Source organism: Artemia franciscana, chromosome 15, assembly GCF_032884065.1.
Source record: "Artemia franciscana chromosome 15, ASM3288406v1, whole genome shotgun sequence".
Lineage (NCBI taxonomy): Eukaryota > Metazoa > Arthropoda > Branchiopoda > Anostraca > Artemiidae > Artemia > Artemia franciscana.
Genome location: NC_088877.1, coordinates 23,806,944 through 23,826,523, shown reverse-complemented (window position 1 = coordinate 23,826,523; position 19,580 = coordinate 23,806,944). Strand labels below are relative to the sequence as shown.

The 19,580-nt window shown below is 33.6% G+C and overlaps 1 protein-coding gene and 1 long non-coding RNA gene across 2 annotated transcripts in view; one reads left to right on the top strand and one right to left on the bottom strand.

The window, feature by feature from the left end:
* The window catches only part of LOC136036560 (uncharacterized), a 183,480-nt gene that overhangs the window by 96,918 nt on the left and 66,982 nt on the right, over positions 1-19,580 (bottom strand). The gene's annotated exons all lie outside the window — the stretch shown is intronic.
* LOC136036620 (uncharacterized) lies at positions 10,397-15,382 on the top strand. Its single transcript, XR_010619758.1, has 2 exons — positions 10,397-11,563; positions 15,153-15,382. It is a non-coding gene; the product is annotated as an uncharacterized LOC136036620 (long non-coding RNA).

The following is a 19,580-nucleotide window of genomic DNA, read 5'->3' as shown; positions in this document are numbered from 1 at the left end:
TAATATCTAAACTAGTCATCTACTTTCACTTCTGACTTTGAAGAAAAATCTGTCTATCTCGATAATTAAAGAGGTCAATATGGTTTCGAAGACTCAGGGGAAGTTGATTTTCACATTCCGTGTCCGACCGATTTCGTAAATTTTTATCTCATCGACAATCTTATGCCGGAAACAGCTCTATCAACCTATGCTGATTTACTATTAAATTTCAAATTTTGAACTAGTTTTATTTTAAAAATGTAATAGAATGTCAGGGTCATATGTGACAATTTCAGACTGCCGAGACAATTGCTGTAAACCATATAGAAAGTTTTTTGGATGAGAAGGATCAGCAGTTAGATTGAACGATTCTAGGCGTTATCCCGCCCCTCGGGAAAGTACCACACCAAAAATGCATCCAAAAATTCTTATAATAAAAACTATTTGTAAGCAACGGACAAATTACAAAACTCAAAAAGCCACCTCTACAATGTGTTTCTTTGATTGTTTTGTAGTTTTTAAGGGAGGAGATACCTCGAAGGGTGCATTTTAATGCCAAAAACTGTCAACTATCATTGAGCCATCAAATAAGTACAGAATTAGTTCCGAGGAGGGGGATACAAGGTGAGGGTGGATGTAGAACGGGGGGGGAGGGTTGCGAGAGGAACTTTAGAGAATGCATAAAAATATGAACTTGATATTTGCCCCCTTATGGTTTAAGCTATTATTTTGAAAGAAAAGTGTATCATTAAACCCCAAAATTAGCAGAATTTACCCCGTATATTAGGGGGACTGCCCCTTCCTCATCCACGCCTCCACCTTATGGCAAAAAAATTCGGAAGGAGCTCCTTGGATAAAAACATTGAGAGTTCAAGTCCTTTTTCTATAAGGCGAAAGTGATTTTAGACCAACCGGCCTTGGGGGTGGGCGAGGAGGGTATTTTCTGAGGGAAGGTTTTCGACGTATAGTATTTTTAATGGGGAGTAGATAAACACCAGCCACCGATTGAACATGCATTGCTGTGTTGATCTCATTAAGAACAGCTTAATAAACAGTTTTCAGCATTTACCGAGGGGTAAATCTGTCTCTCAGAAACCATGTACATCTGGGAAGTAAGCGTCTCTTTGGTATTACCTTGGATTGTGTATACATTTAGATTTATTACCCCTTGTATTACCTTGGTATTATCCCTTGTTTCGCCTTTTACCTTCAATTGTATTCATTTCTTGTTGCAGTGTTCAAATCAAAAATATGATTTCATTACTACTCAGTTTTTGATACTAATTTTATCAAAGGAAAAGTATATGCTCTTAAATCATCAAACATTTATGAAAAACATAGCAAAACTACAATTGAATATGTATTCATTTTTTAACTATAACTGCATATATTCTAAGAAAAAGGAATTCGATCTGAATCATATTCTTTGGATACGAGTATTATAATATCAGGATTCTTAAATAACTGTCATTGGAATAATCAGCATACCATTTTAAAATTATGGCAAAGTGTTATATTATTTTTTAATTCTTTTAATTGATACATTTCTGGCAGTGGAATTGCCACAAAGTTTTGGACATACTCTTGTAGAAATATTACAGGCACACGAGTGCCTGGGGGCATATACTTGAGGAGTGCATGTAGAGCTGATCCTAAGATTGGTGGCTCCCAGGAAAAAGTTAGATGCTCTGCCCCCCTTCCGATTCAAACATAAACAAAAAAAAAAGCCAAATCAAAGTGAAAAATTTAATAAAAGTAGACAGCCAATACATCCGGGCAGCTTGCCTCGAACTCCCCCTTTGAAAAGCGCTGGGCATATGCACAATGTTTTCCTTACGAGGGTAAGTTGGCTAAAGTTTTTTGGATCGGCTGTGCAAAACGGTCAAATGGCTTAGTGCGAAGAATGCTTTTTCAACAAAAATTTTTGTTTATTTGTCGAACGTTACAAATTTTTGATTTTTTTTTCAGTTTTTCAGAAGGGAGGGATAAATACCCCCCTCCAGAAGGCTCTTCACACATACGCTGAAAGGAAAAAACTAGGGGTCACTCACTTTCTGCCACTTGGTATACATTTCGGAGTACCATTTTATAAAAATACGAAATTCCACATTTTTGTAGATAGGACCTTGAAATTTCTACAGTGGGGTTCTCTGATACGTTGAATGTGATGGTATGATTTTTGTTACGATGACTTTTATGAATTTTAGGGGGTGTTTTCCCCTATTTTCCAAAATAAGACAAATTTTCACAGGCTCGTATCTTTTGATAGGTAAGACTAAATTTGATGAAACATATATTTAAAATCAGCATAAAAGTCCAATTTTTTCAATGTATCTATTAGCATAAAAATTAACTTTTTTAGACTTTCGTTTACTATTGAGCCGGGCTGCTCCTTACTACAGTTCGTTACCACGAACTGTTTGTTAATGTTTTAATATTTTGCTGCATTCCATTATATATTTTTTTATATGAACCATTGTTTTCAGTGTTATTTTGCTCATTAAAATTGTGTTTCAAAAACTCATTTCCAGCTCGTGGCGATCGAACGTAGACACATTTCCAAATCTGCTTCCTTAGGACATTTAGATATATACCACTGCTTTCTCTTTTCTTCACAATGATGATCCACATTTTACATTTTTAATTTATTCTTTCATTTTCTGTCCCTGGAAATTTGCACTTCCAGGTCTGGCTAATGAAGAAAACTTTCATTCTTGGTGTGTCAGCATCCAGCAAAGGCGACTATATTGGTAACGTTGAAGTTAAGACATTGTAATTACCCTTTATGCCTTAGTATTTATTATTTAAATTAGTATTTATTACTAAATTTATTATTATTCTTAGTGTTTTTTTATTATGTATTTTTATTTTTTATTTTATTTATATATTTTTTATTTATCTTATTCTCAGTATTATTTATTTATTATATTATTCTTAGTATTTATTATTTAAATTTAATTTATATTTATTTAAAAGCAATAGACACCTAACGAAATAGTACATAGACCTTTGTTACTGCATTGACTAATGCTTCTAATAACCGTATCCTCCGAAATCTCTCCCAGTAGTTCAGATCTAGATATCAAAAGTATTACTGGAATTTGCTCTTTAATTAAAGATATCCATGACCAATTCTATATTTTTCTATTTCCAAGCACGAACACAGCATTCGTGATATGATTATAAATTTTTTATGCTGGTGTGGACAAGAGAGTTGGGCTTGTTCCAAGACAGGGTGATTGTGGGTGTTGAAATCTCTAGGGTAAGCTATTGGAAACAGAAAGTTTTATGTCTTGTTACCGGGTTGAAATTATGACTTGTAAACGTTTGGAAAAAAAGAAATGAGATTCGTTCTAAAATAGAACTCAGAAAAGCAACATTTATAAGACTTATATTTTTTAATTTGTATACTGTTCAGAGTCTGGAATATTGCATTACTAAAAGTTCTTGTAAGTATCTGTTAGTTACATAAAACAATTAGGCCTACTTCTGAGGACTTGTGTTTTCAGTTAATGGGGGGAGGGAGGTGTAGCCCAAAAAGCATTTTTGAGCTGATGATTTGTTAAGTTTCTTCTAATGCATCAAAATAAGGTAGAAATGGAGGTAAAATTCTAGTTAATTGACCTCTTGCTATCACGAAAAGGGTTTAGGTTAGGAAAATGAAACTTTCAGGGATGGGTCTACAGGCTAAACTATATCCTGGGAAGATATTTCAAAGTACCCACCTCGGTAAAATTTTAGTTAATTGACTTCTTGCTATCTCAGAAAGGGTTTAGGTTAGGAAAATGAAACTTTCAGGGATGAATCTACAGATTAAAGTATGTCCCGGGAAGGTATTTTGAAGCAACTACCTCCACTCCTTCTCCCTCTAGAGGGGCTTGACCTTTAAAGACCTTTAAAAATATATGGGTCACAAAAGTGAAACCTTGCAAAATAGGTCTTCTGCTTAATTGAAGTACAGCAAAATTGTTTTCAGCTTCATAACTTTGCTCAATTCCATTTTACAAGGCTTTAAAGGTATGCAAATATATTTCCTAAATTTTGAAAAAACAACAACATTGATTTGGCTCAAAATTCTATTCAAATAACAGGAATTGCATTTTCAGCACTAAAGGCAGAGAAAACCCAGCTAGTAACTGAATATTAATGTAAAATATTGTAATGTCAAAATTTCAATAGGTATAGATAGACCTGTCATGTAGGCAAATTTCAGAGACCTCTTGAGGGAGAAGGAGTAGAGGTAGGGGTAAAATTCTAGGTAATTGACTTCTTGCTATCTCAGAAAGGGTTTAGGTTAGTAAAATGAAACTTTCAGGGATAAATCTACAGGCCAAAGTATGTCCAAGGAAGGTAGTTTGAAGCAACTACCTCCGCTGCTTCTACCTCTACAGGGCCTGACCTTTGATGACCTTACAAAATATGTGTGTTATAAAAGTGAAACCTTGCAAAATAGATCTTCTGCTTAATTGAAGTACAACAAAATTGTTTTCAGCTTCATAACTTAACTGAATTCCATTTTATAACGTTTTAAAGATATACAAATACATTTCCTAAATTTTGAAAGAAAACATTGAAATGGCTCAAAATTCTACTCAAATAACAGGAGTTGCGTTTTTCAGAACTAAAGGTAGAGTAAAAGCAACTAATAACTGAAAATTAAGGTAAAATGTTGTTTTGTCAAAATTTCAATAGGTATGACCTGTCATGTAGGCAAATTTCAGGGCCCTCTAGACGGAAAAGGAGTGGAGGTGGGTACTGTAAAATACCTTCCCGGGACATACTTTAGCCTGTAGACCTATCCATGAAAGTTTCATTTTCCTAACCTAAACCCTTTCCGAGATAGCAAGAAGTCAATTAACTAGAATTTTACCGAGGTATGTACTTCAAAATACTTTCCCAGGACATACTTTAGCCTCTAGACGCATCCCTGAAAGTTTCATTTTCCTAACCTAAACCCTTTCCAAGATAACAAGAAGTCAATTAACTATAATTCTACCGTAAATGTTATTGTATTCTTATTTATTCACGTTTATTCTAAATAAAAAGAGAGGATAGATTAATTGCTCCCCTTATACCCCTTTCCTATATTTATCTGAACGCCCATGTAGATTTAGACTAATTGGGAATTGAAATGTAATTTTCTCAGGCTTCTGGAATCCCCCAAACCAACACAGTGAGGGATATCACCCCTCCTTCCTAATAGCTGATGAGCAATAATACAAATTTTCAATTTCAAGGAGGCACACTCGTGCCTCTATAAAGAGGCGACCCACGACAATGTTAAGCGATCTTCGGTTCCAGTGGTCGCAGAGGGATGGGGAAGGATGCATTTCATAGCCCGAGCTCCAACTAAGAAACCTGCAAAATTTCATCCCCCTCCAACTTTTCCTTCATGGGGAAAATCTGGCCGAAAGTTTCGACCCGTCAACCCCAACCCCCCTTTAACGTTGTCCGATCGGGCTGAAATTCACAAGTTAAGGTCCCCTAGGGCCCAGGAGCTTATCCGCGAAATTTCAGCTCGATCCGATTCGACAGGTCACATCCGACATCGGATCTGGGTGTACGAAGACTCATTCGATGCGGAATTCTCCGAGTAATTTTCCTGGAAAGTTTCGTAGGAAAATCTTAACCCCCCGAAAGTTTCGACCCTCCAACCCCTCCCCCCCTTTTAACGTTGTCCGATCGGGCTGAAATTCACAAGAAGTCCCCTACGGCCCAGGAGCTTATCCGCGAAATTTCAGCTCGATCCGATAACTCCTTCCCTGTTTTCCAGAAACCACGCATTAGCTACTTAATTAACGCATTTCTGTCCATAAGAGCCCATGTTAATTTGAAATTTTTAAAAGTTATTGAGAAGTTATATTTACACACATGCAAGTGATTAGCTCACCGTGGGACTTTTAATCCTCGGGTCAAGGGTTCAAGTCCCTTACGGGCGGTTTTTTTTCACAACATCAAAAAAATTTTGATAACACCTGGACAGCTTATCATTTGAGAGATAACAGAATATTAGCTTCTTATGAGCAAAAGAAACATTTCGGTCATTCTATCTATTTTTTTCTATTTTATACAATGATTTAAAAGCGGGGGGGGGGTTCCTCTCCTAATTCCTGTACGAGGAGTAGAGGAATTATTAAATTATATCCACCATGGATTGTAGAAAAACGTACAGAAATAATATGAAAAAAACTTCGTTTTCTTAAAGAGTTAAAGAGGCTGCGTCCCAAAGTCGAACCTTAAAACGTACAGGAATTAGAAGAGGCAGTTGGGGGGCTGCCGCCCCCCAAACCCCCAGCTTTTAAAGACTCTTTTGTACAGGTTTTTTGTTTTTTTTTTGCTAACCCCCCGTTCTTGGCTTCGGAAAGGCCCTCTTTTAATTAACAAAAAATTGAAATGAATGAATAATGGAATAACTTCGAAAAATGTTAAACACAAGAGGACAGGAGAACCATTGCGGCGAAACTAGTAATTAGTAACAATGAAGTCCCCCCACAAAAAAAATCGACCACGAACTGTTTGATTTCTGAACGTTTTTGAACCAATGTATGTTTTGATTTTGGCTCTCCGCAGAGGAATAATTAACACGAATTTTCCAAGTTTATTTTTTTGGGCTAAATGGCTTTCTCATAGTTTTGATTTAATGATTTTGAGAAAAAAGGAACAGGGAGAGGAAGCCTAGTTGCCCTGCGATTTTTTGGTTACTTAAAAAGGCAACTAAAACTTTAAATTTTTTACCAATGTTTTTATTAGTAAAAGATAAACGTAACTTATAAATTAGCTTACGTAACGAACTTTTGTAATCTCATGTTTTTATTACATATATGAGGGGTAATGGTTATGGGGAAGTGTACAGACGTTTTGAGGGGGATTTTTGGTTGGGGGAGGGGTTGAAAAGAGGGAGATATTTTGGGGGTACTTTCCATCGAGGAATTTGTCATGGGGGAAGAAAATTTCCATGAAAAGAGTGCAGGATTTTCTAGTATTATTAAAAAAAAAACAATGAAAAAATAAGTATGAAAAGTTTTTTCAACTGCAAGTATGGAGTAGCATTAAAACGAACAGAAATTACTACGCATATGAGGGGCTCACCTCCTCCTAATACCTCGCTCTTTACGCTAAAGTATTTTTAGTGATTTCAACTATTTATTCTACGGCTTTTGTGATTTAGGGGTCATTCTTAATGAATTGGGGCTTATCATTCTGATTCCAAATATATAAGTTTCATTAAGTTTCACTGAGAAAATTTGGCTGATTTTCAAAAATATGGGTAAACACCTCTTGGAAGTTACAGAATTTTAATGAAAATCACATGATCAGATTCAGCGTATCAGATAGCCTTTGGTAGAGTTTTCAAGCTCATATCTGCAAAAATGTGGAATTGTATATTTTTTTGCCAGAAGAAAGATCACGGATGCGTCTTTATTTGGTGTTGTTTATTCCCCAGGGATGATCGTATCGACCCAGTGGCCATATAACGTTGGGAGAGTGTACATTCTAACGGAAATGTAAAGTTATAGTACTTTTTTAAGTAAAAACAATTGGACGGCAACTAGGCCCCCTCCCGTGCCTTTTCCCCCAACATTGTTCAATCAAAATTTTTAGAGCTTTTTAGTTCAGCATAGTTAAAAGGCTCAATGACTGTGTCTTTTGAGATAAAATGGCCCCCTATAGTCCCTGGGGAAATGTTTTTAAGTTATAAAACTAGCCGATTGTTAACGTATAGTATCTGTTACTGGGAAGAATGTATACATTTTTCGGGCCGGGAGGAGAGGAGGAATTTCCTTCTGGGAGGTTTTATCACAGGGAGAAATTTCCATGGAGAGGGAAGTTTTCAGGGTTGAACTTTTCTGAGGAAATTTACTCTGGGTGAATTTGCAAGTATTCAAGTATTCAATTTGCAAGTATCTTGAAAAATAGTATGTGCGTAGTTTGGCATATTTGTGTATGGTCAACAAAAATTACTACCAATAGGAGTTGGGCTAATGTCCCTTTCTCTTTTTCAATACTGTAAAAGTCTAAAGCCTGTTATGTCCTTCCCGTTTTATTGAGAACTAATAAATAAAAAAACTAGTTTTTTTAACTGAAAGTAAGGAGCGACATTAAAACTTAAAATGAAAAGAAATTGCTCCGCACATGAAAGGGGCTGTTCCCTTCTCAACACCCCGATCTTTACGCTAAAGTTTGAATCTTTCTCTAAATTCTACTTTATTAAACACTAAAAACTTTAGCGTAAAGAGCGGGGTGTTGAGAACGGAACAGCCTCTTTCATATACGGGATAATTTCTGTTCGTTTTAAGTTTTAATATTGCTCCTTACTTCAGTTAAAAAACCTAGTTCTTTTTTTATTTAATTTCTGAACATTTTTGAATTAATGTTTGATTTTGGCTCTCCGCACATAAATTATAGAAATGAAATTTGCGTATTAATTCTTTTTTTGTGTCAATGGATGTCTCTTAGTTTTTATCAGACGATTTTGATAAGAAAAAGGGGTGGGGGGGGACTCCTAGTTGCCCTCCAATTTTCAGTTTCTTAAAAAGGCAACTAGAACTTAATTTTTAGCCAACATATTTAATTAGTAAAAAGTATACGTAACTTGAGAATTAACTTACGTAACAAGCTTCTATATTCTTATATTTTCATTATGTATAGGAGGGGGTTTGTCCCCTTGTTAATATCTCGCTCTTGACACTTCAATTAAATTTTAATTTAAAATTTAGCTTAAATTTCACTCTTCAAGCTTAAATTTTGTCCCAATTCTTTAAGAATGATCCCTGAATCAGAAAGGCCGAAGAATAAATGGTTGAAATTGCTAAAAATACTTAGGCGTAAAGAGCGAGGTATTTAGGAGAAAAATTCCTCATATGCGTAATAATCTCTGTTCGTTTTAAGTTTTAATGCTGCTCTTTACTTTCAGTTGAAAAACTGTTTGATATTTATTTTTTCATTTTTTTTATAATAATGCTAAGAAATCCTGCGCCCCCTTCATTGAATTTCTCTTCCCCCATGACGTATTCCTCCAAGGGAAGGTCCTCCCATATAGCCCTCTCCCCTCAACCCCCCCCCCCACTTTCTATCATAGCGGTTTATTTGAAATTAATTTTGATTTGATGAAATTAAGGTGAAATTTACATGCTTTCCTGGAAGTTTCTTGGGGAATATTGGTGTAATTTTCAGTAAATTCAAATACTTGAAAAAACAACAAATTTTTATTCTTACAATTTAGCTGATTTATTAATTTGCAACTCAAAAATATTGCGAGATAATAAAACATCGGAGTAATTTTAATAAATATTTAATGCTTGTTTTATTTTATAACTCACTTTTTCAGTCCGCCAAACAAATTACGTCACTGAGTGTCATGACTTATGTGTTAGAGGAAAAGAATAAACGTTTATCCTGAATTTAAATGAATTGGTAAAATTTTAAAAACTAAGAATCAGTGTTTGGATGAAAACTGTTATTACCCACGTTCTACAGAATATCGAGTTTTTATTCGAAAAATTTAATGCTTTTGCTGCTCCCTCGGGCATTGCAAACCAACGGACCCTTTCGATGTGAGTCACTATCTCTTTTTTAAAGGAAAATGAAGCGTTAGTAAATTTTCCTCTGAACCAAGCTTCCAATAAAATTTGTAAAATTTCATTATATTTATCCTGATACGCAGAGTTGTCAGGGCCTTGTCGAATTTAGATCTCCATCTACGTGGTCTTACACCAGAGGTATTTCTGACTCAAACTAATGTTAGATTGAAAGAGCTGAGTCTCAAATAGACAAAGTTATCGTGTTCTCTGACAGCGGCTCAAATATATATAATTCAACATTTTGGGGAAAATTCTTGCTTAAGTTCTAAGTCCAAAATTTATACCATTTGGAATGCAGCAATTATTTCAGCTTCGACTTTGAAGTAATTTCTAATTATTTTTCCAATCTTAAAGCGAATAAACAATGCTGCTGCGTACTTAATACAATATTATTTCGAAAAATAATGTAAAGTAGACTAACTCTATATCTTTTTTGGACAATTTTTGCACGTATCATACGTGAGCTTTTAGGTGCCTTATAGCACTTGACGATTGTTTTACAAATTCAAATTTACAGAGATTAGGTCCTATTGGTAAGCTGTGAGATATATGTAAGGAGACTTTAGTAAGCCATTGAAAGAGAAGCAGTTTTAGCCCCCTTTTTTTTAGGGTGGATTTGACATCCAAGTAATTTCCAGTAATGGTTTACTCATTTAACTTTGGATCCCCTTTAAAAGAATTGTGAATATAGTTTTCGACACAATCAAATATCTTTCTTTTTAGTTTCACTTGTAAGTTCTCTTTCGATGATGGGTAAAAAAACGAGGAAAAGAGGCTCTCGTGGCGAAAAGTTCATTAACAAATACAAAATAATACAAGAAAAAATAAAGGTTCAAAGAAGTAACCAGGAGTATTCGAGAGAATATGAGTACGAAAGGTTAAGTACTATTTGCAAATCCACGGAAGAAGGTGGACAACAGGGAGATGAAATCAACGATGATGGTTTCCAAACGCACTTTGAAGCAAAGGTGTTAGAAAAGATTGATATCGAAGAGAATTTTGAAAATGATAAGCTGGGCATGAAGTTCAAAGAGTGCAAACACAATAAAAATACCACACTCGGAGTAGTCGGATAACCCCTTGGTCGAGCTGCCTTCGATGAGGTTGGTCGAGTGGCGCTAATGGGCAAAGGAAGAGTCTTTTCTGCTCTAAGCAAAAATTGTTTGCACCCACAAAACTTTCTCAAACACAATACAAATACCACACTCGGAGCAGTCGGATAACTCCTTGGTGGAGCTGCAACCAACCCAAGCGCCATAAATATTGTCTAGCCCACATGTTCATCTGACAGATTGACCAAACCCACAAATGAGATTTATGAATATGCAGTTGCCGGTAAATTTTAGCCCATTTCTAATTAAAACAAATGAACTGACATCATTTTTATATAATCTTAGTAAGGGCTCATGTAAGATTTGCCCCTCACTCTATCGGACTATTTGTCTTAGCTTTTTCTTCAATTAGCCATGGCTAGATGCCCGCACCTACTTGATTATAATTCAATAATATTATTTCAAGAAGGGTTCAAGGGACCGCTAGGCCAAAACCGCAAGTGACACAAGAGCATAATACATTGATTTATTCCAAATTTACTGTTTGAACGAGAAAGACAGACCATTACCAGACACTTTAGAACTCGATTAATGTAGCACACCTTCTTACACTAATCTCAGTGCCATGTTTTATTTTGCCATGCTTGCTTGATTCAATCATCATAGAATATTTATCATAGAATAAAAATAAAATTTATAATTTCTATAGGAGGAAACTACGAAATCACAGGCTTAATACTTAATAATATTATTTTATTGTATCAAAAAATTATAAGGAAACTCATCTTTTTCATTTTTCATGAAAATGTGGCTGTTTGAGAAAAAGAATCTGTTTTGGATTGAGAGATGTCAAATTTGAAGCAAAATTTAGCTAGTCAAGAGTCAAAATGTTGAGATGTGCTCAAAAATGGCCTTTCAAATAGTTTCTAAAGTACTCTGCTTTGCGCAGGGGTAAGTCCATGTTTATTTATAACTTAAAACCGCTTTGCGGAGAAGTAAGGTATATTGTGCAAAAAATAATTTAGTTCTTTCTTTTTGCACCGAATGTATGTAAGCCGTCTCCCAATCTTATAGGATCACCGTGTCCGATTTGGTCACTCCTGGAAAAAAAACAACAAACACAAGAAACACACGTGATTTTGTTTGAGGTAAAAATTTTAAATTCCGCATTTTGGCACATAGGATCTTGAAACTTGCAAATAGGGTTATTTGATGTGCTGAATATGATGGTGTGATTTCCATTTAGATAACCTGTTTTGGTTGCTTTTGCTCTTTCAGACAGGTCATATTTTCACTGGCTCGCAACTTTTACGGGTACCATTAAGCTTAATGAGCTCTATATTTTGGAAATCAACTTGAATGTTCGATTCTTTTGTAGTATGTACTATTATCAAATATTTGTGTTTTAGCGTTTCGATTACTCTTGAGCCGTGTCACCCGGTACTTACAGCTTGTTGCCACGAATTGTTTGATGCAATGGAGAATGCTATTATTTTTCAATATTATTCGCATTTTACTTTTTATTTTTAGGGCTAAAAAATGATTAGTTTGTGTTTAATACTAATACTGTTCTAGTGTTTCAAATTCTATGACACTTATTGATTCGTGACTATTCAATTTTGATTGACATTATACCTAACTCTCTGTTAAATGGTCATCATGTGTAGTTTTGCTTCAGATTAAAAATCATTATTTGCCTTCATAAATGAATTTTCGTTTTATCTTTGCGACATGAAATTTTCACGGGTATGTACCGACAGTATTTTTTATCATGAAATACAGACACGTTCCGAAACAAAAAATAGAAATTCATAAAACACTTGAAACCCGAGTCTAAAAAAGCTGTTAAAAAAAAAAAAAAAAAAAAAAAAAAAAAAAAAAAAAAAAAAAAAAAAAAAAAAAAAAAAAAAAAAAAAAAAAATACTAGAAGAATTCGGTTGCACACACGAAGGGACAAAGTCAAGGAGTTTTTTTCTAGAGGCAAATTCAAATCAGAATCTGATCGTTACCATGTTCTAACTTTTAAACCAATTAATGAAAATAACTGCCTAGCTTTCTGCTGAGAAGTTAGAGGTGAACGTTGCCATCAGATAGGCCACGTCCTCTTTTTGTAGCACTGACATATATATATACATATATATATATATATATATATATATATATATATATATATATATATATATATATATATATATATATATATATATATATATATATATATATATATATATATATATATATATATATATATAAATATATATATATATAAATCTACTGTATGGTACCACTCCTAAAAGGGTGCTTTAACTAAAAATTAGAAGACAAGAGATGTCAGAGAATCCAGGGGATGAAGTTATTTACTAACGTTTAAAAAACGTGTATATGTTATGTTTAAAAAAATTTGACTTTAAGAAATGTATACCAACTTTATAATATTGCTGTTATGAAAGGGGCCGTTGATAAGCTCTAATTTCTTTAAAAATGAAGGAATTATGACATCAAGAGGTACCTGTAATACTATTCTTTTATCTGTGCCATAAAACATAGTAAATAAAACAAGAAAATGAACCCGATTCGAGTAGATTTAATGAATGTTGACAAAAGCATCTACGAGCCAAGGAAAAACGTCTTTCTTTTAGATTCACGAATTTTTCTATTGATTATATAGCGATTCAATAAGAGCCGTCTTTTTCTTCTATTATTATTGTCTATCAAAGACCCAAAAAACAGTGTAATCATTTTGTGTAGTAGGTCACAGTAAGTGACTTGATGACGTCAAACAATAAAGCCTAAATGTATTGTAAGGTATATGTAATGTTGTTTAACATGTACAGCAATTAAAATTTCGAAGTGCCCCTCTCCCCAAAACAGATTGAATGTTAGCTTTGAGGCTTTTTATAAATATGAATTTTTCTGAGCAAAATATACGAAATAGGTACGGAACTCATTCAGCTTCAATCCTAGCTGTAAGAGAAAATGATTATTCCAGCTCCGATTTGCTCTTAAAACTTGGGACGAATAGTTGAACTCCCTCATATATGGACTAATTTCCCACTATTTTCAGTTTAGGGATGCTCCTTACTTTCAGTCGAAAAAACTATTATTGAGTTTCAGATTGTTTTTTAAATAATTCTGGTAAATCTGATTTTCCCTTCATAAAAAATTCACTTTGTTCATGGGAAACTTGTCCTTGAAAAGTTCTCTAATGTAAACTACCCCCCCCCCCCCCTGTAAAATTCCCCATGGAGAATTCTATCCTCTTAAAATTTCATCAGACTAGTTCATGCTTTCATTTGAAAAAAAAAAAATTAATTTCAAACACTTTGTTTGGGGAAGCTTTAAGCAGGGATCTAACCTTGATAATGTCATAACAACTCAAATAAAACCGTAAGTAACAATTAGAAGAGACCAAAGGAAACTGCCTAGGATCCAAGGAACCACCAAGGAAACTGGCTGATTAGACCTAAGATGGAACCGGGGAAGAAAAAAAAACTTTAAGTTTGATTTCTTTTGTACTTAAAGATTAAATCAGATATAGCACTTTGGTTCAGGTTGAGTCAACCGCACTCTTATAATGTTATACATTTTTTTCGTAGGAAAACGTGAAACAAAGATTAGTCGATTAATCCCACTTTTACAGAAGAGATAAGCGGCTACAAAAAGGTTATTGAGTTACGCTACCTTTCTCTGTCAATGGCACATCAGTGTACTTTTGCCCCCCCCCCCCTTCTCCCCAGACAGATCAGTATAATATTAGGGAAATATATGAAACAGTATTTAAACATTTTGATGAAGGAACTTCGGAAGAAAGATAATAAGAAATGACTATAAGAAAAAAACATTTTAATTTTGTTAATTCGTTAGTGTTTAATTTTACTCTGACATATCATCTCAGAATGTGACAGTCCTTACTGCTTCTCCTAGATTATACTTCCCTAAATTTCAAATTATTTGTATTTTACTTTAAAAGGAATAGAAACGATAGTCTTCTTTATGATAATTTCTGTCTATATACCCTTAAGCCAAAATACATCTTAGTCGAAAAAAAAAACAATAAAGAGAACACTTAGAATATAATTTTACGGTTTAGTCTTTGTTGTCTTTGTTAGTCTTTGTTGTGAAACTTTTTGCAAAATAAAATGTATATTTTGGGGGAGAGGGTTTGGGTTTCCTTTTAAGTTCTGTCTTTGCCTAAGTACAAGTATATGAAAACTTCAGTGGTTAATTTGTTTGAGCTATTTATAGAATTTTTGCATGGGCTAAGGAGCAATTTGATCTGTTCATCTGATTTTTATCGCTCTACTTTCATTATAATCATTTTTTCTTGAAAGTCTTTTCACTTGGGCTCAAATGAACTTAATTATTCAAATAGTTTTCATGTAAGCAGCAGAGAAAATACTAAATGTAAGCCCAAATATAGAATCAGAATAATATTAAACCGCTAATCGAGATTTGTGGATGCCAAGTCGCCAGAAAATTTGATTCTGGGAAAGTGTTTTTTAATATTAAGCAATTAATTAATTAATGACATTATTTTCAGGAAATTGGGATTCGAAAAGATCCTAGAAGATTAATGGGCAGAACGAATGAAGGAAGAAATAATGCATAATCATGGCTGAAGGTTTTGAAGGATTGTAGTGTCAAACTATTCTCTGAAATTTTATAAGTTGCATATTTTTAATGATGTCTTTTGCTTAGCTGCAGCCTAAGATAAGTTAAAGAAGCTGTGGTGTTTTTTTGCCTTTGTATTATGTGTAAATCTCTATTCTAGTTTCGAATCATTAGGTTAAAGATGAACCTTCAAACGGGACAATCAAATTAGGTAGCTATATGCACAAAATTGGGATATTTTTCATCTTAACAACAGTAAAGTCGTTCAATGAAATAAGTTGGTTTAATGCTTCGTAGAAACTGCCATCAATAAGTGTTTTTTTAAATATAAATACTTTTTCAATATTCAGTAAGAAAGTCAGATTACAAATCATGGGTTGAAACAAAGAAATTCTGTCCATATTTTTGAGTTTGAATTCTCGACACAGTGGGAATTAAAAAGAGAATATATTGCGTATATGCCCAGTATTTAAATAAAACTTAGATCTAACAAAAAACTTGTAGCATTCAATTGAAATAGACAATGCTCTACATTCTCTATCTAACTAAACTATTGCTCATAAGATAATTGCTTTGCTTCGGGCCATTTGCTTGTTTTGTTTAATTATATTAATAAAACCATCTTTCTCTCTCTCTCTAAAAAAAAAAAAAAAATGATGATCGCTGCCAAAGTAAATGTTCCGAAATACGTGTTCCAAAAAACGCATAGTTCATTCTTTGTTTTGTTGATAGATAATTCCATCTATCATCCGTTGATGCGTCGTTCCTAGGCTTTAAAGAGCGAATGCTGAGAAAGGGAAAGAAAGCTGAGAAATTTCCTCACACCCGTAGCTTTTGACGAATAAATTCCGTTTTTAAATTTCCATTGCTATTGGGCTGAGTCGCTCTTTCTTGATAATGGATTACATAAATTTTGGAAATGAATATTCAACTGAACCACAAATGTGCCCTGAAACTTAAATGCTCTATATAAGCTTTAGATAGTTTTAAACTAATTGTATATATCAAAATACCCTCGATAACAGTTTTGACCTTAATGTTTAAAATTTTAATCCAAATTCTCTTTTTTGTGGGAGTATAAAGTGCAAAAAATGACAAATTTGATATGACATTTTGTTATCTAAAAATGATTAAATCTTAATATTTTGCTGGAATGAGCTCTATCTTGACATCCTAAAACAAACATTACCATTATGATCACTCGAAGAAACAGCTAAAAAATGGTTGCATATCTTTAAGCATCCTTGTTGGGAAGAATAAACAATTTATATCGTAAGTGTGCATTATATTCAAGGCCTTTCCTAACAAACCGATTGTTTATCAACAAAATACAATTTGAAATAATAAAACATTTTACTAGTCCCTTGTTTTCTAAAGTTATCTGATCAAAATTTTGAGAGAGCGGTAATAACTACTGTAGGGAGTAAAAATAACCCCCACAAGCCACGGGGAGACGCCTGTAAGCTATGAAATGTGTTCAATCTGTACGCATAGTATTTGTTATAGGGGAGTATACAGACACTTTTTGAGAGGGGGAATTTTGTGCCTAGGGTGGGTTTCTTTGGTAGAATTTTTAATGGAGAGGGAAATTTCTGGGGGAGGGGGTTTTCCATGGAAAATTCTACATGGGGCGATCTGATAGAATTATTGTTCGAAATTATTGTTAATTGTCATAATCTCTTTCCAAAGTCAGATTTTTACTGAAGATGGTTCAGGAAAAATTATTCTGAGGCTATTTTCATTTTGGATTTCCAGAAAAACCATTTTACGGAAAGAAAGGATCTCAGAAGCTATTGAGGAAATGATTGGAAATTAGTCTTTTCAAATGACAGCATGCTAAGGAGCATTTTTCAAGCTGAATCGACCGCAAGAAAATTTACGGGGGCGAGTTTTTTACTGTCTGGAGGGGTTTTTACGGGAATTAGTTTACAAGGTAGAAATTCCTACGCATGAGTTTCCTATGAGAAGGGAATATTTAAGAAGAGTGAACCAAATATACGGGCGTTATTTAAAAAATGATCATAATAAAAAAAACAGATTTTTTAACTGAAAGTAAAGATCATTAAAACTCAAATGAACAGAATTTACTTTTGTATATGAAGGGAATACCCCCCTCCTCAATACTGTTATTTACGCTGAAGTTTGACTGTCCAAATTTTTTAAGAACAGCTGCATAAACATTGGTCGTTTGAATAGAAAAGGAAGCATTTCGTAAAGTCCTTAAAGCTTTAGCGTAAAGAGCAAGGCATTGTGGAGGGAAGCGACTCCTTCATAAACAATTTCTGTTTGTTTTGAATTTTAATTTTGCTGCTTACTTTCCAAAAAAGACTTCTTCAGTTAATATCCGTTACAATTATTGTTTTGTAGGAACAAAAAGTGCAAAAACTACAAATTTGTTATTTAAAAATGACTAAATTTTAAGATTCTGATGGAATGAACTCCATCTTGACATTCTAAAACAAATAGGTTTTACCGTTATAATTACTTAAAAAAACGCGTAAAAAAACGGTTGCATATCCCTAAGTATCTTTGCAGGGAAGAATATACAATCTGTATCTTAACTACGTATAATATTTAAGGCCTTTCCGACATCTTTAAGCTATGAAATTTGTAAGATCTACGTATATAATTTGTTTTTGGAAAGCATAGACACTTTCGGAGCGGGATATTTTGTGATTGGGGCGAGTTTCGGTGGTAGAGTTTTTCATGGAGAGTGAAATTTCTGGGGGAAAATTCTGTAGGAATTTCTACCTGGGGCGATTTAAAAGAATAAAAAATACGATTTTTTTTAACTATAAGTAAAGATCTTTAAAACAAATGAACATAATTTATTTTGTATATGAAGGGGCTGCCCCCCCTCAATACGTTGCTATGTACGCTAGTTTGACTGTCACAATTTTTTAAGAACAACTACTTAAACACGGGTCGCTTAATTAGAAAAGGAAGTTTTTTTTAAAGCACTTAAAAGCTTTAACGTAAAGAGCAAGGTACGGAGGAGGGGAATAACCCCTTCATAAACAATAATTTCTGTTCGTTTCAAGTTTTAATGGTGTTCCTTACTTTCAGAAAAAAAACCTTCATTTAATATCCATTACATTAATGCTTGGCTTAGTGTTTTTACACATTAAGTGCCGTTTTTCATGCGTGATCAACATCCACAGGTTTGAATTCTTTCAAGAAAAAAAATATCTCAAGTGCCATTTGGAGAGCAGAAGGGTATATAATCTCAAAAAATAAAACCCTTCTTGCTTCTCATTTTAGTCAAGATATCAATGTAATAATAATTTTTGCAAAGTAACTGTTTAAGATTTTTTTATAAGAAATCTTCTTTTGGAATTTTGACAAGTCACTACAGACAGAGCATCATATTAAATATGATCTAAATCATTTTTGAAACTCATAAATTTGAGTCTTCATCTAACAAATCAAATGACTAAATTGTAAATGAAAACATATCTTTCATTTTATGAAACCAGCTTTTAGCTTCCTAGAGGGTTTCTAAATTATTTCTGGCCTGTATTATTATTATTACATAAGTCATTTCATGAATTAAGTGTCCTATACTTGGTTGTATCTTTTGCTTTGTTTATTATTTCCATGTTTTATCTTTTTTTTTTTTTTATCAAAACTACAGAATAGGGTTGGATTTCAAGTGAAATTTTTAGCCGAAGTATGACCCTCGAGGCTTTACGATAATTTGTTAAATGTCCGTTAGTGTTGATATTATAGGGCTATAAATCTTTCATTTTCTTTAAGGCTACAAAATGTTTGCAGCTGCAACGAATCCAAGGACCAAAGATAACTAGGAAGTATTCTCTGTACCAGATCAGAAAATTTAATCTGTGAGTGGAAGAAGAAAAGACTGTGTATTTTATAAAACAGTCTCTTGTTTCTAATAAAGTTTATCGATTCAATGCTTCTTTTAATTTTTTTTCAATGCCAACGAGTACTAGATAGGTATGAGACAAAGGCTAGGTGAAGTAAAGTTGACCGAATAGAGTGAAAGGATATGAGGGTAAAACAATAATTCCAGATAGGATAGAATTGCCCTTTTCCAAGGAATATGGCCATTTAAATCTGTTTCAATAATAGTCCCACTAGATATAAAACAAGCAAAAAAAAAAAAAAAATCCTATTTGAACGAAAACCATCTACAAAGTTTAACTAAATTTTCTGTACAATCTCCTCCAAAAATATAATTTATACATAAATGAACAAATATATTTTTAAATAAAATATCTACATTTATTTTTGTAGATCCTACACCTCAGAAGAAGTCATTTATAAATCCTAAATTTAAAAGACAGTCCTTTTTTAGACATTAATTTATCTCTCAACTGCCATCTTTTGATCAAAG